At 38.3% G+C, this 25,081-nt stretch overlaps 1 protein-coding gene across 1 annotated transcript in view; it reads right to left on the bottom strand.

The window, feature by feature from the left end:
* MACROD2 (mono-ADP ribosylhydrolase 2) overlaps positions 1-25,081 on the bottom strand; it is a 773,797-nt gene that overhangs the window by 348,407 nt on the left and 400,309 nt on the right. The window lies entirely within an intron of this gene.

Raw genomic sequence — 25,081 nt, 5'->3', positions numbered from 1 at the left:
GTTCAACTTAACTTTGAAGTGTTTTATTTAACAAGAAATAACCCCAAACTCCAAAAACAAGCAAAGGTTGAAATGTGTCTTTTTCTCATTTTGTGCCCTGAAGAAATAAGTACATTTTATGCTTACTGTGTCACTGAACCCTAGACCAAGAGATATTTTCTCAGCGCTCTTTGATTATCTAAGACAGGCCAGTTATGGCCAAAAGAGTGACAGCGGTTAAAATCAGACACATGTATACTCTGCATTCATAAGTTAAGTTTTATTCTACAAATTGCAGTACAGAGTTTCCTACACACACAAATGGGAATTGTCAAGATGATGATTTATCCGTCAGACAGCGAAAATGTTCTACGAGGTCCCAATCTACTAGTTACTGAATTTCTGCCCCCTTGGGTCAATGCGTGAACTGATCTGACCTTTATTTCTACCGCAAATTCCAAAGACAGAATCATTTGATTTCACCTACCAAGTTTATATTTGGTTTCCTTTACAATATTTTACTTTCATGCGCTGCATGCACTGATTTTAATAACCTTAAATTGCTCTTTTTAACTATTTACCCAAAGTTTTAGTTTTAAATGTGTCACAAATTGGCAAAACAAAGGAGAAGGAGGATCGGTTAAATATAACTGTTTTTATATATTAACTTAATGTAGCGGATTTCTATGTGAGACATTATGGAGGGAGCCAAAGCCACGTCATTTCCAGCTTGATGCCCCACTTGTGTCCTTTTCCTCCAAGAGTACCATCTTGCCAGAAGAGGGAAAACAGAGTTTAATTCTCATTCCCTGCCACAAGAGGAGAACAAATTGAAAGAGTATTGCCTCTCTTTTATCCTTCTATACTAGTGGTAGATGCCTTTGGAGGAACATTTAAAAACGCTGTTTCTTTTACGTATGTTGTATAAAAAGCCCTTACATATTAAATAAAATTAACAAATAATTATCATAGCAAACTGCAGTAAAGAAAAGAATACAGGGTCTTAGTTCCCCAAGAAACCATTCAACTAAATAAATATATATATATATACATATATATATATATATACCAACAATGTCCTAAAGCTATAAACACAATAAGGTCATGGAGTTAGCATTGTTACATAGTGAGATATTTATCACAGTAAAATTGGAGCGGTCCTGCTTAGTACATTTGGAGTAATTATATCTCATAATAATCTTTAACGGAGACAAGTCTAAAGCGATATCGCACCTTATTTCAGAATACGATATATTACTCTAAATTGTTCTTGTTATTTTTTTAATGGCATCCTATGCAAGGATTGCTATGCAATTATTTATCTCCAAGTCAATGTCTCTATACACTAAACCAAGCCGGACGTGACGGTAAATCGGGCTATAGATAAAATACATTCTTCTTCTAAATGTTTTACTTGATAGTTATCTATAGGACACAAAGTCACGTAATAAGTATCTGCAAAGCCACATCTTTAACCTTTAGAAAGTAGCCCTCTCTGGCCATTACCTTTGGGAGGCAGCATGGTTAGACCAAGCACTCTGGTTATACACGTGTGTGTCAAACTGTAGCACATTACCATTATAAGTGATTTTTATTGAAATGTAAATAGAAAAGGCTGGTTTTAGGGATATGTGATTGAAACCTGTCTTCAGTTCACATCACTGCCTTATGTTTCAAAGTGACATGCTCATCTTGTCTTACAAAGCAAAAACTCATAATGAGGTTTAGCACCCCAGAGCCTCTCCAATTCTCAAAGTAATATTCCAAAACAGCTCGAGTGAAGAACAATAATACGTAGCTCTGTATCCAGCCCATTGCAATAGAATTAGGAGCCAGATCTGCGATAATAGTAGTCATAATTCATGGGATATTTTCTTGCAACCAGGAAGCTGCACGGAACCTAAATGCACGAGGCATGTTTCTGCATTGGAACACGCACCCCAAACATCTTGGGGGTTGGTGTCAATGCTAATAACGTTGTATGCAGAGAACACTCTGATGTTTAACATGATTTAAGAAAAAAATCATCTGGATGAAAAAAAGCATCTAGATGCCTGTAAATTAATTAGCTTGACAGCTATTATAAGCACTGTTTGTACAGGTAATCAGACTCAAAATTGCCCTCTTTGGGGTGATTCCCAGATGGCGAGAGGTTCTGATTATGAGGCCATTCAAGTGAAAAATACAAAGTACACTAAATAACATAACTGATTAGACAAGTTATACAGATTTCAGTAAAGACATGCTGTTGTTAATTTACAAAGAAATCATTTCAACCGGATTGCTTTGAGGTAACGAGATGGGAGATATCAGAGGGAATTGCTGCAGGCATAGGTAAGAATGGAAATGCATAATAAATAGAATTTAAGACCTTCAAATTGGCTATTCTTTATACAGCAGGACTGCCATCCAAAAACTGGATCAATGGCAAACTATACAGCATTGCTATTGGCAACATTTTGCAAGAATCACTTTGCATTTAAAGAGCCAGTAAAGTTTGCAAATTCTTATTTTGCAAAGACAAAAGTAATTTTAGGCATGTCTCTGATAATCTGGAGAAGCAAGGGGACACACTGCTCAGTCACATAGTGGTCCAGAAATCATGTCCTTTGCCATCTTTAGTACTTTCAAACGCCTGCATTACCAGCATACCCTGTTACTGACTGTTCGGATATCACGATCGTCATAGTCTTGACTCAGGTCCCCACAGTCTGGTGGTCCTCCAGTGAAAAGGCATAGAGCCTGTTTTGCAGCAAAGCCAACGGGAACAGGACATTATATCCCCACAAGAAAATGAAAGTCATACGGAAAATTTTACCTTGCTGCAACACCTTGCCATTTTTAATATTTATAATTACTTTTTTATTTATTAAGCTCCAAAAAATTACGCAGCGTTGTCAAGTTGAATTGGGCCAGTTAACACATACATAGGGGTAAGTGGTTTCAGGATGCACAAGAGGACATATAAATATAATGAATGGGGGAAGGGTTAGTGCTTGTCTCAAGATGGTGGCTAGCAGAGGGTTTGTGGCTTTACAGGGAAGCTACAAGAGGGAAAGAGAGGGATGAATATGAAAGAAAAAAAAAAAAAAAAAAAAAGTAAGGTTAAAAATTGGAAGAGCTTCCTGATGTCCTCCGGCGCGCTTGTTGGTGGATCGCGTGCCCTTACTGCGTTTGAGAAACTGTGTCTGGCGGACAGGGTGCCTCCGCACCTTCTTTCTGCCCTCTATGCCATCCAGATTGCGCCGGCGATTCACACTAAGCCCTATTATTTCAGTCTTTGGGAGGGGGACCTCGGGATCTCCCTTTCCCTTGAGGAATGGGAGCGGTCGCTTTTGATTGCTCACAAGGGAACCGTCTCTAGCAGAGTGCAGGAAACTCTCTTTAAACTTGTGACCCGATGGTATAAAGTTCCCGTTGACCTCCATAGGTTTCTTCCCCAAATTCCCCCAACGTGCTGGCGATGCCACAACTCCCTAGGCTCCCTCTACCACATCTGGTGGTCATGTTCAGTGGTACAGCCTTTCTGGGATACGGTTTCCTCGGTCATCCGCAATGTGTCGGACCCGTCCTTTGTAGCCACCCCGGCCTCGGTGCTGCTGCACCATACCACTGTCCCGTACAAATCTTACAAGGGTTCCCTTACATTTCACTTAATTAATGCGGCTCTCACTACCCTTCCCAGATTCTGGAAGTCTGCCTGCCCTCCCTCTGTGTCTGCCTGGTTTCGCCAGGTTGAATTCATATATCACATGGAGACCCTTACGGGGGCTGCAAGGGGCCAGGAACACTCGGTTGGGCTCATATGGTTTCCCTGGCGTGCATATGTCTCCTCTCTGTCTGCCGGACCTGACTCCATGGTGCCTTGAGCCTTTGTCTGCCTCTCTTGCAAGTGTGAGGTTTTCATTACCAGCCCGGACTTTCTTTCTTCTTCTTCTTTTGTTTTGTTTTCCTTTTTATGTTCATCATATTCGAGCTATACGCGCGACTACGCGTTTTGTATCTGCTCCTGTTATACCTGGATCTAAGCATTGCCTGGTTTTTGTGGCCGGGTTCATTCCTACCCTCCATTTGTGTGAATATACCAGGTACTTTTGTTATTCTGGTTAATGTTATTGTTCTTGGTGACAACCCGCTCTTACTCACTGTTTATGGACTGCGACCGTCTTTGTAGCACTTATGTTTGATGGTTTCTTACGCCACATTATGCGTATGTCGGAAGTCTCGCACTCTCATGCATGTTTGGGCATGGATTGCTCTGTGCCTTGTCGTTTACCCTATTTTATGTATACTCTGACTGTATAATGCTGTTATTGTGATTTTGTGCTATGATGTTTCCTCTTTTACAATAAACGGTGAATTGAAAAAAAAAAAAAAAAAAAAAAAAAAAAAAAAAAAAATTGGAAGAGCTATGTCTGTAGGAGACCAGAGAGGGGGGATCAGGAAAAAAGGAATGTGCATTTGGGGGGGGAATAAACATTTGTCCACAAATTACATATTTGATACATAATAAAATATGAATTAATACATTTGCTTGTAGATTTGCCAAAGTAGTCCAAATGAGGTTGAATACCTTCTTAAATCTTGCAAGGGGTCTCACTCGAGATGATAGCTAGCGAGGGGCTTGTGTTATAGGGAAGTTACTCACTTTTATGTAATAATTACCGATTACCGACTGTCAGGGTATCTGTGTGGTCAAATCTTGACGGTAGTGATAATAACTTGACTGAAATCTGTACATCTTCATAGTGAAGGTAGAGAAACAGATTTAACACGTGGATATGCACTGAGATATATTTATTTTACTAGTTTACTAGGTAAGTGCCTAGAACGTAGATCTCAGAGGTGAAGGGCTGCTCTTATTTATTCATATTTTATAAATCTAGTAAATAATTATTGTATATAAAGCTAGAGATTATCATTATAGTTTGTTAAGGTATTGAACCACATTTGTTAAAATAATTGTTACATACACTACCGTTCAAAACTTTGAGGTCACTTAGAAATGCAATTTAGTCTTAAAAAAACACTGACTGGATCAGAAATACAGCGCATACATTGATAATGTTGTAAATGACTATTGTAGCTGGAAACTGCTGGTTTTTAATGGAATATCTTCAGAGGCCCCTTATCAGTAAGCATCACCCCTGTGTTCCAACGGCATGTTCGCTAATCCAGGTTTAACTTTAAAAGGCTAATTGATCAGTAGAAAATCCTGTTGCAATTGTGTTGGCACAGATGGTAATTTCCTTGTATTCCGTGAAAGTGACCCCAAAATTTTGAACGGTAGTGTATTTAACAATAGGTCTGGTTATTTTTTATGACATACATTATAGATGCTTTTCTTTACTGGTACATTATATAAGCTATAATCATATATCCATGGCAACACTTTCTGTAGATACATTTTACATGGTAAGCACTGTTACCTTTACTAAAGAAGCTTCAGAAGCAGAGAGATTAAACAGCAATTTAACTTTCTAATTCAGTCTTTGATTGTAACGAACACACTGGCTCATCACAGTCTTCAGTGCTGATGTGAAGTGATTGTCTTTTTCTTTTGACCGTTTGAAAAATGAGATGGAATAGTAAAACATGCAGAACAATCAAAATACTGGTACTGTACATACACAGAAGCAAGACCTTCCAAACAATTAAATGTCTCATTAGCAATTAATTACATATCAAACCAGAGATTAAAAACAAAAGTGAGTCAGTCTTTGTACCTAAAAAAAACAGCATTAAAATACAATACATACACATAGCCAGTCATTGAAATCACACAATACCTCCCTACACACAACAGCGTCCACCACTTGTCAGCTTGCAACTTTTTTGTCACACTTTCGGGGGCATACTGCAAATGTCACACCTATGACGGAGCACCGGCGTCACATGAGCTTCTGGTGCTCCATCATAGAAACCCCGACGGAAGTACCGGGTAGCAGTAGAGGTTGTCTGGGCGCATCGCGCATACGTTCACCGGCTGCCCCACTTGACACCACTAGACGGAGGACAAGATTGAAGATGCATTGGTCTGGGGGGCAGAGTGGCACATAAGGGGTACGCAGAGTGGCATATAGGAGGCGTATAAGGCATATCTGGGGGCAGAGTGGCACATAGGAGGCGTATAAGGCATATCTGGGGGGCAGATGTGCATAACTTGCGGGCAGGTTGGCAAATAAAACAAAATAAACATATGCATTTTTCTCTATGAAAAAATAGTTGACATGAATCAATATTTACTAGTAAAACTTTTTCCTATAGGGTAGTCTTATATTCAGACTGTTTCTTTTTTTCCTAAATTAATATGCAAATTTTGGGGGGGTCATCTTATAATCAGGGTCATCTTATAATCGGTATATATACGGTATACGATTGCTATAAGGCTGGGTTATCTGCATTAAATGTGCTTCAGGTTTATATCTGGCCACAACCAATAAAGGCTTTTACTTCTGTTAACTCAAAGCTATACCAGTTTCCCTTCTCCTGGAAGATTATTCTACATATCTACTTCTAAGTGAATAAATATGGTTGCCAAAGATATCCAAGTAATGAATGTTAATCTGGAAAGAGCTAATAATAATAATGATATAACAATATGTAAAAGTTCATAGTGGCGGGACGTGGCAACCAAATTGCAGCGAGAAATCAATATTTTGAAGAAATGTCATATTTTTTAATCATATTTTGTTTAGTATTTGGGAGCACAAAGCTTCTTTCATGACAGCGTCTGACAGTAACATTGAGATACCCTGCATTACCTTGTCTGTAAAACAGTAAAAACGTACAAAAAAAACCCCACTAATAACACACACATAGGTTTATTCCTCCTCGCTCTATTATTTTTATCTGTATTGATTGGGTCAAGTGTGGCCATATTAACTGCTGCAATAGGCCAAACATAAACCAGTAAATCCCACTAGGAAAGAAAGAAGTTATTTCACTTCTCGAGCATAAAATGGTAAAATGAAAATAGTTTTTGCACGAGTGTTTTTATGGCAGTTTTATACCAAACCTTTACAACATATTGAATAATCCCTATACCATATTGTAACATAATACTGTTGTGCAGCATAACAACATACTAGAATAACAATGTATAATTGAATTAAATAAAAAATAATAGTTTACAGGCAGTTTCCAGTATTTTGTTTGTCTCCCATTATGCAATTTTATGCTTTTTTTCCTTCACATATTTTTTTCTATTCTAATAGGACTTAACTAAAGTCAAAGAGCAAATGAATAAAGCACTAAAGAGAATATAAGGTAAAACACGCACTAATAACACTCTTGAACATAATGATGGTTCTTCAGCAAGAACTGGAAAATGACCAAACGGACAGAAATAATTAAAATTAATTAATTAATTAAGGTTGGTTCTTTGAAAGCAGTGGGCTTGTTGTGGCTTAATAGCTTAGGTGGCATTGAATATTGATACCCACATGCTGGGGACATTTGTTTACAATTTTGGACTGTCACATGGAGGCACGCAGCTGTGTTATGCAGCAGGGAGGTTATGTGACCCCGCGGTGGAATAAGGCTAAACAATGTGCAAATAGCCAAAGAGTAAGGTGCCAGCGAGATAAGGCAAGAGGGAGCCCGTATGCATAAGTGTATGTTAACATGAATGTGTAAGTGCTTGTGTGCTAGCATGGATGTGTATGTGTAAAGGTTTCTGTGTTAGCATGAATGTGTAAGTGCTTGTGTATTAATCTGGATGTGTGTTAGTTTGAATATATATAAGTGTGTGAGCATGAATGTGTATGTGTAAGTGGTGTAGCACGAGTATATAAGTGTGTGTTAGTATGTGTACTGTAGCCTGCACACAGGGGTTATTCTGAAAATACTGTTGCACTTTGTAGTATGTGGCTAGGTGCCAGGAGTGAGACAGTTCTTGTGAACACAAAATCTAAATTACATAATGTGTTGTAGATACATTGATTCTCAGATGTGACAATGTAAAGACCAATTGAAGGTGTAGTTGCAAGAAGCTCTGTCACATGTGGTTCTACCCAGTCTAGAATGATATGCAAACTATTCAAAAAGTTTATAAGCACAGTAAGAAAATACACGGTGGGCTTGAGCGCAATTTAAGAGGTCCTCACAGCGTATACATGTAGTATATTCTCATTGTGCTAGCTTATATCAATTAACAAGCATTATTCTTATCGCTGATGACCTTTAAACTCCCTAAGACATGCTTACCTGACTACAGAAGAATTACTGGGGATAACAGCATATTCCAGAGACAGAAAAAAATATTCTTATAAATAAATAAGTCTTATAACTTACTGAAACAATGGAGCTAGAAAGCCACCTAACACCAACGCCCTTAACTATCTGATCTTAATGGTTATTACTTGCTGCATTTTTAGTTAAATTTAAATATTTATTGCTGCTTTTTATGATCACATATGCCTCAGTAAAGCCCATGATAAAAATGCAGTGATTTATTATTTTTCTTTGCTTTTCAATCTAAGTGCATTTCAACATAACTTTCCATCTGTACATTTACTACCAATGCTGCTAGGACAACGTATGGACAAAAATGTACCTTCTATAAGTGTCACCAAGTCATATGTGACGACAGGTGAGCTTTAAAGTGCAATAGATTTAGGCTATGAAATCTAATATTCCTGATAAATAACTTGTAACTATGTATTTACGTTTTTTTTATTTGTCTTTTTATGTGGTGTTTTATAGTTTTCATGTGTAAGAATGACCAAAGTCCCAATTACTTGCTACAAAAACAAATCATCAGATTGCTTTCACATTAACATCCTGACTGCTTCGCAAAATCCAGCATCGGTTTCCTATTACAGGAAAACATTAGGGCGATCTAATATTTTCTCTGGTGAAATTGGTCACTAAGATGAATTGTCTTTTTGCTTTTTTATAGTTTGGCCCATGTGGCTCTGGAATTGCTGCAATAAATTTCCTTCGGCTAATCCTTGCCAAAAGCAACATGCATTGAACATTTTGTGGTATTCGTGAACGAGAACAATTCACAGGGCCAAAACGGTGTAAATGTTTAAAGCAGAGCAGGAATCTGTAAACATGTTAAAGTTATATATAGGAGCAGAGGGGAACTAACTCAACCAAAAAAACTCTTTCGTTTATTTCTGTTAGAGTGTGAGGAAAATAGCATTTACTTCCTGTGAACTTATACTAAACATGGTTGTAGGAACCAGGGGAGAAACGGAGAACTCATTCATTCCACTCCCATAAATCAGGTACAGCACTGACTGTTTAGCACGGAGTTGTCTTTGAGGGCTAACTTTCACACACAGACCTGGAAAACAAACTTGAGGGACAAAAATGTGAGATGAGGCTTTGCTAATGAAGATGTCTTTGTGCATCCTTGTCAAAGAGTGTGAACTCTTTTATCAACATTAACCTTGGCAACAAGGATTCTGCCACCACTAAACCATCCAACTTCCAATGTGCCATCCAATGTATACAGAGCCAGCTCATGGCTTCTTGCCGGAGAAACTTGCCATTGTTGGCCCTTCATTATGCATAGTGAAGTGAAAGAGCTGAACCCACAACTCCATTCTCAACTCCCCTGCCAGCTCTCCTTTTAGTGAATAAACCCCTCTGTTTATTCTTTATTCTTCCAAATTGCTTTGCGTACCCCTGAAGCAGTAATCCAAGTTGAGGAGGATTTCATTGGCCAACATTTGTTATGAAAATACAGCCAAGGGATGTAAGCATTTGACAGATCTGTGCAATAGGCAGTAGTAATACAAAAGTCACTTCGGTGTTTGCAACAACAAATTTCTGTTGCATACAGGTTTACAAAACAGACTGAATGTAGCTCAGGGTTGCACATCTCCGGCCCTCGAGGGCTGAATTTGTTTGTATATTCCAGGTTGAATCTAGACGTCTTTTTTTTTTTTCAGGCAAGGTTACATATAATTTATGGCCCATTTGAAGCCCTCGAGGACTGGGTTTGTGCAACCCTGGAATATACCATATAGTCTTATCAGTTCAGTCATGATATGTACATGTTTCCAGCTTATACAGTCAATTACAACAAAGTTGGGAGGGGGGCAAGTAATAAGATATATGGCCACTGATAGTAAAGCCTTATTGAGTTAACTCCTACAGACATCACAAAGCAATAGTAGCCAGAAGCACGCTGAGAAAAGCATTCAATGAGATGATTTGATATGCAGCCAGTACTACGTAGGAAGTATAAATATCTAGATTTTCAAGAACAAAAGGCTTTGGAAGTTTAAAAACCAAAGCATTGGTCTATGCTGATAATTCCATGTTTATAATCAATGCTAGGAACAAAGGAATGTTAGGACTGGGGTGCATCGATTTTAGAGCAAATGGTTGGGGTTTTTTTTGCCATAAGCAACACAAATTCTTGAAAAACAAAATTAGCTGCTGGAGATTGGTCAGTATATTCATTTCCAGCTATGGAAAGCATCTTGATTACAAAGTAAAATGGGTTATTAAATACATTACCCCATGCTATCTGTTTTGGAAGTTGAATACACAATGCTTTACTCTAACAATAACAATCCAACTAATATTCATGAATAATACAAAGAAAATAAAGTTTACTACAGTCTCGCTAAGATAAAATAATTCATCATTCAAAACCAAAAGCCCGTGTATTTATAAATACCGAAGATAAAAGGGATTTGGCACTAAAAAAGTATAAATTATGTCAAATAAACATAAACTCCTATGTAACCGTTATAAATATGTAACAGCATTGCTTTTGTCTGATTTTATTTGCAGTTTTTAGGTGTCATTTTATAATGAAAATTCAAATTATTCGAATTGTATATATAACTGTTGCCTGTGCTTTAACTCATTTGTTCATATTTAGAATTAAAGTAGAAACTATATAATTTGAACATAACTGTGTAGGCAAAAAAAAATACACAACAAATATTTTACAGAATAAAGGATCATGTAGGAAGAAAATATTTCTAAAAACAGTATAAATGCCCTAAATGGAAAGTTATACAGACTGTAAATTGTTATGACATAAAATGGCTTTTCTATCAAATTTGTTATGTTTGGAATAGTGGATTTTCTGTTTTACGCTGAGTTCGTATTTCATACGGTACAATGAAATGTTGGGCAAGAAAAATGATAGGAAATGCTGAAGAAGCAGAACATAGAGGATTAGTGATATATAGTAGTTTGGTTTATTTTATATAAAGTAAGCAACATCTATCACTTGTGGAGATATGAATTCCAAATACCAACACGCCTAACCAGCTTCTGGTTAAGCATGATGAACTTTCTATAAAAGGAGCAATAGTTACTTAAAGATTAGTAAAAGTCAAGGTACATATAATATCCCCAACAATCTCAAAACGGTCCACTTAAAATATATAACGAAGGTTTTCAAGCCTTTTACAGAGGCTTGAAAACCTTCATTATATTTTTTCATTGTAAATGCATCATAAAACAATGTCCTGCAGCACATACACACAAAATGTGTCATATTAAAGTTTAAGCTAGAGTTGAAATATATAATTTGCCAAACTGATAATTGTTTTATGCAATAAATGCAATTTAAGTGAAAAACCTTATTACAAAGTCATTACTGTCAGGGGAAGGCTGGTGATAGTTTGACACATGTCCATCCGGCTGCTCTAATTTAAAGCTTTTCCATGTTTTTTTGTGTTAAACTTGATAATGTTCCATTATCGAAGATGATAGCTCTGGTGGAAAATATTAAAGGTAGTGCAATCACCATAGTAACCAATTAAATGTTAAGCTGATTGTTTTTACCACTTTACGCCAGACATCAAAAGGCAGTGGCAGAGAAAATATCATGAGAACTATAAAAAAAAATACATATAATTAGAGTGAAATGAGAGGCAATCCTAAAGCAGTTGTTCTCGATTTGGCCAGAGCAAATTACATTGAAAGTGCTTGACACCACAGCCACTGGCAAATGTACAGAGGCAGAAGGCTAAAGATCCCTGGCCACCGGTCATGCCCAGCAAGAGACGTCCGCAAACCCCTTCTTGAGGACGTGTTTGTAAAACATGGAAATGAGAGGGTGGGGGAGCAAAAGCATCACCTTAAACGTTCTATTGCTGTAGCCTCCACCATTGTTCTTTAGTGCAGATATTCTGAATATTCCTTACAAACGCTCAAGTGCTTTAATTATCTCAGGTAGCTTCTCCTATGCCCAGCACTAGAAACTGCACATGTAGACAAAGACCGATGTCACAACGTCCTTCGGTAGCAAAGGCTGAACGTACATTGACACAAACTGAGTGGAGCCACATTGTGATCTCACACATGGCAAGTTGCCCTGATAATGTGAACCCAAAACTTTGAAAAGATGCTGCTGTTAAAAGGTTAAAGTTAATACCATTTACTTTTATATAAAGTTATCGAAACAGTCAATTTACTATGGCCCAGTTTACTTTGTGAAGCATGAAAATTAAAGTACACTTTAATTATAGAGAGCGGTGAAGTATGGTTACCCTAAGTAGCCCGTGCCAGTAGACAGACATTAGGCTGTGGGAAGCATACTTTGCATCAATTAAGAAATAGTAAATCATTAATCCTGGCTGCCAGTGTCCAGGTTTACACAGTGGGCTTGCGCCTCCTGTAGTTCCTTGCATATGTTTTCGAGAAGAAATCCTTCCGATACGGCCATAGAAGCTCACAATTCACTGATTAATCTATTTCATTTGACGTATAAAGGGATGATATGTGTGGTCAAATCTGCAGAACTATGTGTGTGTGTATGTCTGTATGTATGTGTGTGTGTGTGTGTCTATGTATGTATGTATGTATGTATGTATGTATGTATGTGTGTGTGTGTGTGTGTGTGTGTGTGTGTGTAAATGTATTTTAAGTAAAACCAGCCATATAAACACTCATCCTTTATTACCCATAGTGCTGGCTACACATGACAATGATATGGTACAGCAAAAAAAAAAGTTGTTGTTTCCATGCAAGTTCAGGACTGTTAGCAGATATGTAGGAGAAAAGGTTTAGAATGGTTACTGGTGGTGGAATTCCCCCCCCCCCCCCGATATGTAACATGTAGTTTTTAGAGTACTGATTGCAAGCAGAAACATAATATACTATATATCATACTATATATCGTGTAGATCTTGATTGTTAGGCTGTGTCTTTCTATTATGAGATAACATAAATACGATGATATATAGGGTCTTCAATAACCCAGTGGCTCTGTCACTTTGACAGATCTATCTAAAGCTGTTATCTAAAATTCAAGGTTTGTGAGTAAATCCCAAAAGAAGAAGTTTGCCAAGAACATACAGTGAATAAAATAAAATGAGAATTTTGCTTAGAAAAAGGAAAATATTTTTATAGACTCCCATTAAAGGGGTGTTAACACAATAATACACAGTAAATTGCAGTTGAGAGGGATTAATAGAATTGGTATAAAGGAACAGAAATATCCAAAAATAAATACATGCCTATTCCATTAAATAGGAATGGCCTGTGGCTTGTGCTTTTTTCTGTGCCTAACAATAGGCCAGCGATAACAATGGGAGGAATAATCTCGTTTGAAAAAAATTAAGATACGATACACCTTTCCCCACATTCTACATATTATTATGTTTCTTTTATATGGCTTCAACAATTTATGCAGTGCTTCCTACAGCACATTCCAGGTGTGTAACAAAACTAGGACTCACAATGACAAACTCATCCATAAAGACCACCCTATTCTCAAACTTACAATCTAGAAGAAATGGGCATCCCTGGGAACTTCCCAGATCAGGCTCCTCGGAGCACCCCCTTTCCAGGGAAGCAGCTTAGCGAGGGGATGAGGATAGACATCCATATTGCTAGTGTTAGCCATCCGAAGGGTGGAGCTACCCTCCGATAGCTTAAAACTGTATGGAAGCGGTAGGAGAATAGGGCGTGGAGTGGGCGTGTCTGAACACCACTCCCACTCTCCGGAGTGGCACATGGTGACCCAGAGACTCAGTGACACACTGCTTCACCTTGAGACTCCGGGTGAGACCCAGAAAATTCCCAAGAAAAGAGGATGGGGCATAAGGTAAGAGAAAGAGGGAAGCATAGGGCCATAGATGAAGGGGAGGTTCTCATACTGTATATCCTGCACACACAGTTACATTGATTTATTTAGTGGATAGAACTGCATAATGTTGGATCTAGCAAAAGTGTCAAATCTGTATGTTTTAGACAGATCATGCCTTTTCATTCGCTTGTATCAGAACTCTGCAAAAAGCATTAGACACTATGCCACCGTTAAAAGTTCAGATGTATTGCGAAAAGGGTGTTCTTTTCCAAAACCGAGCCTGGTATTTTTATTCTAGTTTCTTTGAAGCATGTGAAGATAAAATTAGTCGCAACTGGATTCTCTGATATATGGCTCACACCAACTACAATGATATCCCCAGGGCTCATTCATTTTCTAACCTTTACAGCTAGCAGGCTGAAAAGGCAGCAGTTCACCTTAGGTTAGACTACATTTTAAAGCCTGGGTCTCTGGGGTGGCAGATATCCTATTAATTCACTGCGGCACATTAACGCAGCGGAATTCTTCTTCTATGAAATGTAAAATTATTTAAATCCAAGTAATTATAATATATGGGCTAAACCTAAAAAATCTCTCTTTTTAAACAGTTTGTGCGTAGTCATTTTATTGCACTGATTAAATAACAGAAGCAGAAAGATGCAATAATCTGTCGGGTTTTTTTTTAGTTTTTTTAAGTATGCTCGATTTGCATTACAAACATTATTATAAGTTTTTAACACATCATTTCATGTGCTGCACTGATCCGACGCTGGTCTGTATCAACAAACCTTACCTCAAAGGCAAGAGGGAAATGTGATCAAAAATCACTTCAATTACTTTCTAAGTCCTATTTAATTTCTCTCTTAGGATACATTTTTTTGCCTGTAGCATAGTCTGAAATTCTGTTTTATTTGGGGTGGGTTGAAGAAGGGGGAACTGGTATTCCCCAAAGATTTTGTTGAATAAATATGTATGATCTTCATTTACATAGACTTTTCGCTATATTTTGTCTATATTTGTCCCCGTAAAATGTAAAAAAAAAACTCATCAAACTTCTCTTTGGTTATAGAAATAAAAGTTCTAGCATTCTGCAAACCATCCCCAGAGTCTCCTTTTCTGTAAACAGTATACGAAGAGGTATGCTAAACATTTGCTAGATTATTCTAAGAGAACAATATGGGCTTTAGTTGATTTAATAGAATGAAATACCTGCCCAAGAATTAATCTTTTTGCAATCAAACAAAAAACCGTGGTGGGTTTTGAGTATGTTCCAATACAATCTAATTCCCTAACTAGTGAATATTTAAATTCATTTTTTTCCATGAATCATAACATCTATTGGGATACCTCTGCCCAAGAAAGAGATGAAATATTATAATAATGCTCATCTGCGGACCCAGAGGTGAAATTAATCACACAGTTATATTTTTTTACATGTGCCAAAGAAGTCAAATGTGAACAAATGTCGTAAATTGTACACAAGTGAAATGGCAACTGGTTTTGATATGTAATCGGAGGTACAGTCTCCAGTGTGAAATAATATCGATTACACCAAACTCTGGACACTATCCAGAACTTTCCCCACCAGGGGAAAAGCATTCATCCATTCTCATCTCCAGCTTACTCCCTGTCACCTCTCTCTCCCAAACACAAAGAAGCACACAAACCCACAAAGAAGCAACTATCCCTAACCCTATGTGTGGCCAAACGCACACCTTCACAAAGCAACTCCCTCAACAGGAGAGCTCTGGGTAGCCAACCCTGGGAAGCTCCCAGGTATGGATTACACACAGTGTATATACTTCTAAATGTAAAATAAATACCATAGGGTTAGTAACAGTCGTATTCGACAGAGGGAATTGAAAATACTTGTTTTTCCGGAAAAGAATGACATCCCCGAAGAATGGTTTGGCATGGCAGTCATAATGTTTGTGGAATATGCATCTGGAGCCTCCAGCCCACATAGTTTGTCCTTTATCTCTCCTCGGATAATCTATTATTTTAGAAAAACCTATTAGCCCAGGCACAACTTACAGGGTGGTGTTATAGTGGGTCAGAAAAGAGGGAACATGTTTAAATCTTAAAAAAAATACATTGTGCAGTCAATAGTTTTTTTTTCCATTTTCTTTTTGAGATGCTGCACTTCAAAAGCAAATTTGCTGACACAGCTAAAGTTTCATCATGACAGTGATGGATACTTTAATTTCAGAGTTATTCTACTCTTGACCCTTTCGTATGGCATTTCTTGCTAACAAACCAGCACAGAGGAAATGCCTGTGCTTGTTGGAATCCAGAATGTCCAAATCTGAATTACATGTTATATTGAGCTTTAAACATCACTGAGCGTTTTAGTCTTAGTTTCTCGGTTTGAAGGGCTGTTGTTGTACAGGGTACAACTTCATGACTCATGCTTTATCTTTCATCTAAAGTCAGCCCAAAAGGATTGACTATTCACCTGAGCATATCAAATTAACTTTATTTCTTCCTGCCAATATTATGAATTGTGAGAGATTAATTTTCTAGGGGTTTAGTATTCTAAGTCATTTTCTTACGGATGATTTGCTTACATTGAGCAACTAAACCCAGCGCACAAGACAGATACATGTGTGAGTAATTTAAGAAAACAGCAGGAATCGTTACAGTGTTTCTGGTTACAAAGGTTTTTTAGCACGTGTTTTTGTAAGATGACCTGCATGCTTTTCTCGCTTCTCAAAAACAGAGTTAGCTGTAGTTCAATAACAGGGCAGGTAATTTCTTAAAGAACCATTTCAGTCCCATTTTCATGTTAAATGCATATCGGAGTCCATTTTGTAAGCATTTCCCTGCATCTCACTTCACACAAATCTGTATAGGCTTTGCTTAGATATAAAATTAGACTTGTGTCTTATTTAACATACCTGTATTGAATGCGGAAAGCATACTTTAGTATGCTCTTTGCTTATTATGTATGTATATATATATATATATATATATATATATATATATTCAAGTTATTCAGCCAACTGGTAATAGGGATCATGAGTTTCTAACAAGTTATTTGGAACCTGGGACAACAATTAGAAGATGACAGTATATCTGTGAATAGATATTATTGTCACCAGGGCATAAGCAGGAAAATAAGTGGGTCTGGTACTTTAAGGCCAGCAGTTGCTAAATAAAGTATGGGGGGCCATTAGCTGGATAAGCACGTGTATCCAGCCCACGGCCACACATTATAGTGTCAGATCTGTTCAGTGAGCACAGTCAAGGCAAGGTACCCGCGCCATCTGGCAAAGGCATACTGGTTTGGCAGATGGCCAGTCCAGGCCTGATTGTCACCATAGAAACAATCTTCTTTCTGTCTACATGATAAGTAAAGGGAAAGGCTGCAGTGAGGAGATTTTATGGCTATCCTATGGTCACATTAACAAAATTGGTGCTATAAATAGAACCCGTTAATGGTGGTTATCAAAACAGATCATGTTTGACAACCTTATCGAGACAATATGAAATTACAAAGCAGCCCGCGGCCTCCCGGTGCCCTGCTCAACTGGTTATCAAAATTCCTCCACTGACGTTCATATTCCATTCGCCTTCAATCACTCACAGTACAAATCTGTCTGTGTAATTTAAAGGCCAATGCAAATAGAAGGATGTCATTGTCACTCTTATGTTCAATTATTTTCCCATTCAAAACTCCAAAAGACAAACAGACATTGTGTATTTGGTAAAAAGTTTGTAATGTGTCATGAGGAAGGTAGAAATGGTTTAAGTAACAATATATTGCAAAAGAACCAGGGTAAATTGTTTGGGCACACAATGAACACAGGTCTAGAATAAGAGTTGCGTCTCAAGTAAAACTACCACGGTCTTTCTATCACTTTAGTGTCCCCACATATATTAATATGTTAAATTGAAGAAGCGTTCCCTGTAGTTTGGTGCACATGCCAGATGTTTAGTTTGACTTTATGGAGAAGCCAACCCAAAACACTGTTTCACTAATAATGGCATTAACCATATTTCTTACATGCGCCATGAACAATCAGGAGGCTCACAGGCAGTGAAGTCTACTCACAAAGGTCTACGATGTGTCAAAAATGACTGAATGAAAAAGGAGCACCATGTCTAATGACTAAAGTGAACTTGAGCACCATCTGTTATGCAGTCCACTCAACTGTCAACTCACAGCAAGATTTTATGAAAGCATAGAAACTTGTTTGTTTACAGAACTTTTAGTTGCATTGAGTCCAAAAGGTTTCAATTCACAAAATAAACTCAACTCGTAATGTTGAGGCCAACTCACCCAGAACTCTTTCAACAAGGCTAACTCGACTGGCAAACTGACGGACCAATCATTGACTCAGCTGGGAGATTTGATGACCACTTCATCAGTAATCATGTGCAAATTGGTGGATGTCAAAATCAGTTTGATGGCAGTTCAACCCAATGTGACTGGAAATCTTGTATTTCAAGCTTGGCAGCTCTCAACTCACCACTGTTTTTTGTGAACAGAAGAATTGCTGTTCGAGCTGACTGTTGAGGGGTCTCAAATTAAGTCAGGCTACCTGAAAGCTTGACATTTCGAACATTGGTAAACTGTCTTGACTGCCCTCCTTGCTCACTACGCCCCTGATCAAAACCTATAGCAAATTCATTTGTGGGCTGTAACCCAATATCAGAACAGAAAATGACAATTCCAAATAGTGCTTGCCGGTTCTTCTATTGTTTCATTATGTGGAACGTGAAATGGCCAAATGTACATTGGGTTTTCACAAAGTTGCAACATGTACAGAGTTTAACAACTGTAAAGCAAAATGTATCTGCTTCACTGATTAAGGCGCCGTGCACCTGGTGCCAATTATAATACCTTTTTGTTACTTTTTGGTCAGTGACACATATTCCAAATACATTCATACAGATGTTTCTTGCATATCCAATTACAGATCGACTGCTGTGATGCCATGAAAAGTGCTCTAGTCTTCTCTCCTTTCCATTACCCTGCAGACCTACATCTGAATTCAATTGATGTCATAATATATTTATAGTTTGTGTCAGTGTTGTTTTTTTATTGTTATCTTACTCTTGCATCTTGTTTATGTCTGAACACTCTCTAATTGATATTTGTGTGTGTGTGTGTGTGTGCGAGCGCATAAAAGATCAACAATCCTCTCCCTTTTGCTCTCACATATTAGATAGTCTAGTGCACAAAAGCCTTATATGTATATTTTTTGTTTACACGTTTAACCCTTAGTTCATCCCTCGAGCAGAAAAATCAGTAAACCTATAGCTGTATGGTGGTAAAATAAAAAATAAAACAAATGGATGAAAAATTTACTAGAATTCCACACACAGCACACAACAATCAAACCAGAATCGATAGTGAGAAACACAGCACAGAAGATCTAAATGACTTTTGACCTAAATAATGAAAAAGTCATACTTGCACGTTTCAAATTATAAGAAACATTTTCTTAACCACTTCCTTATGTTTTCTCTTCTTACACATACACTTTACTTGAGTTTGCAATTATTATGATCACTGACAAATGTTGAAAGGTAACTATTAGCTTTCAATCAACATGTAATATATTTTAAATTATGAAGTAGTAAACCGGAGGGAAAATAATCACAGAAGGAAAGACGGAGAAAGTGGATATTTTAAGAAAATAAGCTTCGTTGCCGTGTATCACACAAATACTTATCCCATTATTCAAAGTGACGTTTTATGGAGTACTGAAATTAGTAGATCTTGCAACAGTATACTGCATGAGAATTCTGGTATAAAAAAGCACATTATAATTAAATAAATTACCAAGGGCAGGGCAGCTTGCTGTAAACATATGCCACTATATTCACTGGAGGTCAGGGGGGTTTAGGGAGACTATACCAGAGGCCTTAAATAAGGAAGATCAAGAATATTTGATATAACGTGCATACCAGGGATCTTCCCAGGTTTGGTCAGCTGGAACGGTCCTTTTTTATGGTAGCGGCTTAGTGAGGAGCCGGGAACAGTCATCTGTAGAGGTGGGGCTAGCTGGGCTAGGAGCAGGGCTAGGGCCAGGCTGCCTAAGTAGCCTGAACGAAAGAGGGGGATTGATTGGGAGTGGGCATCACCAAACACAGCTCCTGTGCCCACCGAACAAGACACAGAGAAGCAGCGCTTTATACCTAGACACCGGATAAAACCAGGAGAGCTCCCACGTGTGGTAATGCGTGTGCATAGGATATGGTTTTATGGGCTGTATAAGTGGGGTGTAATATTTGTATATATATATCTGGCCTGGATAATCCTGCTATGAAAGATTTTGATATCTAGTAGCACCTATCTTGCAGGTTACACACCCATCACCCAAGAGGAAGAGAAGACCACTGGGCCAAGATAGCCAATTCCCAGATTTACCCCAGACATATGTGAGCCCAGTAGAGGGTATACATGACTTATATATTTTTGGTGGCATTATGCAGAAAAGGGAGTGTATAAATAAATTGACCTTTTGGTATAACTATGTAAAAAAAAATAAACCAAAAAATGTCAAGACAATGAAACATTTCTGTCTTTTCTCAAGTGATCACTGATGTTAACTTAGCAAGCATAATATTATGGTTTAGTTTAAATTAAGATAATATTCGTTCTCTTAAGTAACACCTACAAGAGGTTAAAACCTGGACAGTGTGAAGCATCACCAATACTTCACTGAATACAATACTTCAATGAAATGCTGATATTCTATGTCAAACGAGTGACGTAGAAGAGTTTCTCGCTAGTTAAAAACATAGAAAATATCCAGTTACAGCCAACCAGCCACTACTCGCTCAGCCATTGAGTATGGTGCATTCACACAGAGTTTAAGGGCCCCGATAACCACTTTTGTTCCTACTGTAAAGCCCTTAATCAGTCCTTGGTCTTTAGATTTAGGACATCCATATGCCTATGCCATGTCTATTCACTTTGTGTCAATATTCTTAAACGGCGCATTCATAAAGTTTTTTTTACTACTACCCTCTTTAACGGCGTGGACTGGCCTCTCACAAAACATAGTCACTGCTATTATTAATGAATCACATCAGTATAAAGTATGTCAGAGCTTATGCTTTCCACTACCGAGGCAGAATATATATTCTCAATAAACCGACAGCCCTTTTTTCTTTTACCTAAAATAGTCACATTTCATTCTCCCCATGTACATCTTAAATTATAAGGTACAAATGTTCATGCTAAGTTATATTTTTCCCAACAGTATATTTCCATAAAGAAGCAGAACCTACAACAAAATCCTGCTTTATATCACTCAGGCTTCATTCCCACCCCCCAGCCCCCCTTAATCATGTTAATGGAAAATAGTAAAGACCTTTTTTCATTATGGCAAGTCGAGCTGGAATACTTCAAAAATAAAAGACAGGTCTTGAGATATTTATGACAAAGTTTAAATAGTTTCTAAAAAAAATGGCTTCCCAATAGAAGGTCAGGAAGTAACCGAGCTATATTTCTACAGTACACGTAACGTTCTGTTCTGGAATATTTTAGGCTTTCTAGCAGATGTCATAGACCCAGAAGTGGATTGTGGTATGTTACAGTGTTGTTATTCGGCACAGTGCTGTTTCCTTTTTATAATTTAGGAAGATACTTTATAATGGTAACATTGTAACATATGCAGACCTTCAGGCACTCTGCTATCGTTGTTAAGAACATATAATCATCAAAAGCTTCTCCAAAATCAAATATTTGGTGCAATTCATAAATGTTAATAAAAGAATATTCACACTGACAGAATATAAGCATATTATTGTTGCCGACCTATTCTACATCATATACCTACAATTGAGAAATGCAGTTTGATAGGATGTAGAATGCATGTAGTATTCAAACAAAAACATGCATTGATAAGTTTTTGTTATTGAAACTCTAAAAACTTTTAAATCGTCTCTGTCACCATGCTTGAATATAATTAGTGCTTTTTTTGTATATGGCACAGCTCCTTTTGGGTCTGTCAGGCTTTACTCATAAATGATCGTTCTGTAGCATGTAGATTTTACAAATGTTCAGGTTTGAATGGTTGATATGCGGCCAGTTATTTATCTTTGGAGGTGCTAGAGGTCACCCCTTTACAGCCACTGTCCTTACTGCGAAGCCTCAGGATATGGTGTTACATCCTGGGGCTCTGCTAGTAAGGATGAACAGCGTGCTATAGAGGTAGCCTCTATAGCACGCTGTTCATCCTTACTAGCAGAGCTACCAGCATTTCAGGTGTTCAAGTTGAGGTACCTGTTTTGGGGCATCCCGAAAGAGGTGTGGAGGGGTGAACCCGGACCAATGGGCCAAGACGTAGGTGTGATCAGCCCCAGGAGACATGACCACCCCGGTCACCATACTCAAATAGCCACCTCACAACACAGACCTTATTTATTTTTTACCTCCCTGGGGTGCCCGAGAACCATGACTGTCCTGTGAAAATCAGAACTCTTAGTACTCAATGTAAAAGGGCTGGTCGGGTACATATGCCTTGTAACTGGCCGATAAAGCAGGTTCAAACACCAACGGGTTTAGTCTTCCCTTTGACTCCAGATCCAAGCCAGACAATATTTGTCTTTACTATGGCTGGTTCAATATAGCACAACGTGCAGCTTAATCATTTTCTCATACAATCAATTTTATTACTATAACACAGAACTGCATGTACAATGATCCACACGCCTCAACCAAGAAGAAAGGGCTAAATGGAGACGTATCTTTAGGGCAAATTAGTCAAGTAAGGCTCACGTTATCTGATCTTAAAGTGCTTGCCCTGGACTCTGCATCAGTGTACCATTAAAATCTATGACCTTGCACAGTTTCCATAGTTCTGCTCAGATGAGTGCTATGGGGAGAGGCACTACTTCTCTAACAACTCCAGCAACTATCACAAAGTGTTTCAACATTCCCATACTGCTTCGGGAAAACTTTTTTCTCTTTTAACTTGATCGCTTTTGGGATAGAACATTATCAATATCTTTTCAGGATAGGTATGATGCAAAAGGACTTCAGAGACCATTCCCTTTGGTATCGCTATGGAATTAAAAGGTTAATGATATCAGATTTCTCAAAGGGTGCAGTTTTGCACTTAATGTTAGAATTCTAGCTCCAAACCAAAAATGTACCTCTCGGTTAACATAATCTTCATCTTAGTCCTGCTTGGCTGAAAAAAAGGGGGAGAAAGCAAAAATGAAAACTTGTGATCGCTTTTACTAACAGCCAATGCTCCTTTTAGAAGTTGTTACAACAGACGGTGGCCAGCGATTAAAAACTGCTTAAAAATAACGTGGGTAAATACAAATGTGACCTCATTGGGTCACATGTCAAACAGTTTAAAGCTAAAATCAAAGAGCATTCAAAAAATATTTCACAAAGTGATATAGGTCAGCAGTCACTACTTCTATTTAAAATATCACAATTTAAATGCAAATCTTGGCCTTTTGGCATAACCTTTAAAGAGTCATTTCTTAGGAATGCAAAAAGCAAAAGTACTTTTTCTGTATTAATATCTATGAACTTGCTCCCTTGGGTGTCAATCCGACAATTGACTATAATTGTTTTATGCAAGTATTGTTGGAAAACAAAAGACACGAAGTTGTATTAAAGGAAGAATTGGAAGAAGTGGGCCACTTTGAATTGGCAAGCATTAGTCAAACGATACATGGATTTCTGTTTCCTTTACATGTTACATAGTACCAGTGTAGGTGGGAAAATCATTCCAAACTCTAAAAACAAAAAAAAAGTTTGATTCTAAGTAATTTATGCAAAAAAGGATGTGCATAAATATTTGCATATACATGCAAATACACAGTTGTATCATCTAATAAAAAATGTTTGCTTGCATAGCTGCTCATTTGTCAATTTTGAATCATGAGCATAATTAAAGTCTTTAATGTCACGGTCTGCCCAGGCTGCGGAGCTGCATATCTGTCCTGCTGTAGTTTCTCTGCTTTGCTTTGATCCATTCCTGGATTTCCTTTTGCTTTGTTCTATTTTCCATTCCTTGCTTCTGCTCCGGCTCTTTGCTTCAGCTCTGCTTCCTTTATTAAGTGTGCCCCACCTGTGTGTTCTGTTTGTCTCAGTCTGCAGTCTTCAGTCTAAGGTATGTCTCAGTGCTGTGTGTGGTTTGTTTTGTATCTTTGTCAGCAGGGATTAGCGTTAGGACCCACCGTCATTGGAGTACTTTGGCGTAGTGGTGGGCTAAGCATACTATGGCCATATCATGTGACTGAATCTCCAATAGTTATCTTGTAGTCCTAGGCTAGTTTCTGTATTCATGTTTGTCTGCCTCTTATGTACCTTTGCCCTTCTTCCTTGAATCATCTGAGGATTCCGGTTCCTCTCTCCTTTCCCCATGTCCCTGTTAATATGTCCTATCCTTGCTTATAGGAGAAGCGTCCGAGGGTTCCGGCTCCTCACTCCTTCCCCTGTGTTCCTTGCCTTCTTCCTTGTCCTTTGTTGTGCCCTGTACCATGTATGTCTTGTCAGGTTATGTTTATTCCTTGTCTTGTGCCTGTTTATACTTTACGCTATTCATGTCATGTTTCTAGCCACTTCTCATGTATATCCTATATCATGTTTCTTGCCTGGTCTCCCTTTCCTTTGCTGTGTTATGTGTCTGCTACATTAACCCTTTGCCTAGCTTTCATTCTCCCAGCCTGCAGCATCCTGCTCATGATCCGTGTGCTATGCTTCATGCCTGCTCCAGGGTGCCTGCAGGATTCGTTTTGTTCTGGACTCCATCTGCTGCCATATCAGGGCGCTGGTGTTTGGCTGCACTTCCTAGGTGCTCATCGCCTGGGTGAGTGTGGTCACCCTGCACCAGACTCCACTGCTGCATCGTGACTCCTGCAAACAACCATCGGGCGCGCTGGGTCCTTCCAGCCATCAGCTTGGACCCAGTCCGTGACACATGGCCGCAGGTAAAAGGCCAGGAGTTCGCGGAGTGGAGTTTGCAGCGTCTGCCCTTCCAGTGGGCCTCCGTACCTGTCTGCAGCATTCCAGCCCGGCCAGAGGGCTATCTATCATACACCCCACCAAACGGGGTTTTCTGTCGTATACACCCCATCAAACGGGGTTTTCTGTCGTGTACACCCCAT

Source organism: Spea bombifrons, chromosome 3 (genome assembly GCF_027358695.1).
Source record: "Spea bombifrons isolate aSpeBom1 chromosome 3, aSpeBom1.2.pri, whole genome shotgun sequence".
Lineage (NCBI taxonomy): Eukaryota > Metazoa > Chordata > Amphibia > Anura > Pelobatidae > Spea > Spea bombifrons.
This window is presented reverse-complemented; position numbering and strand designations above follow the sequence as displayed.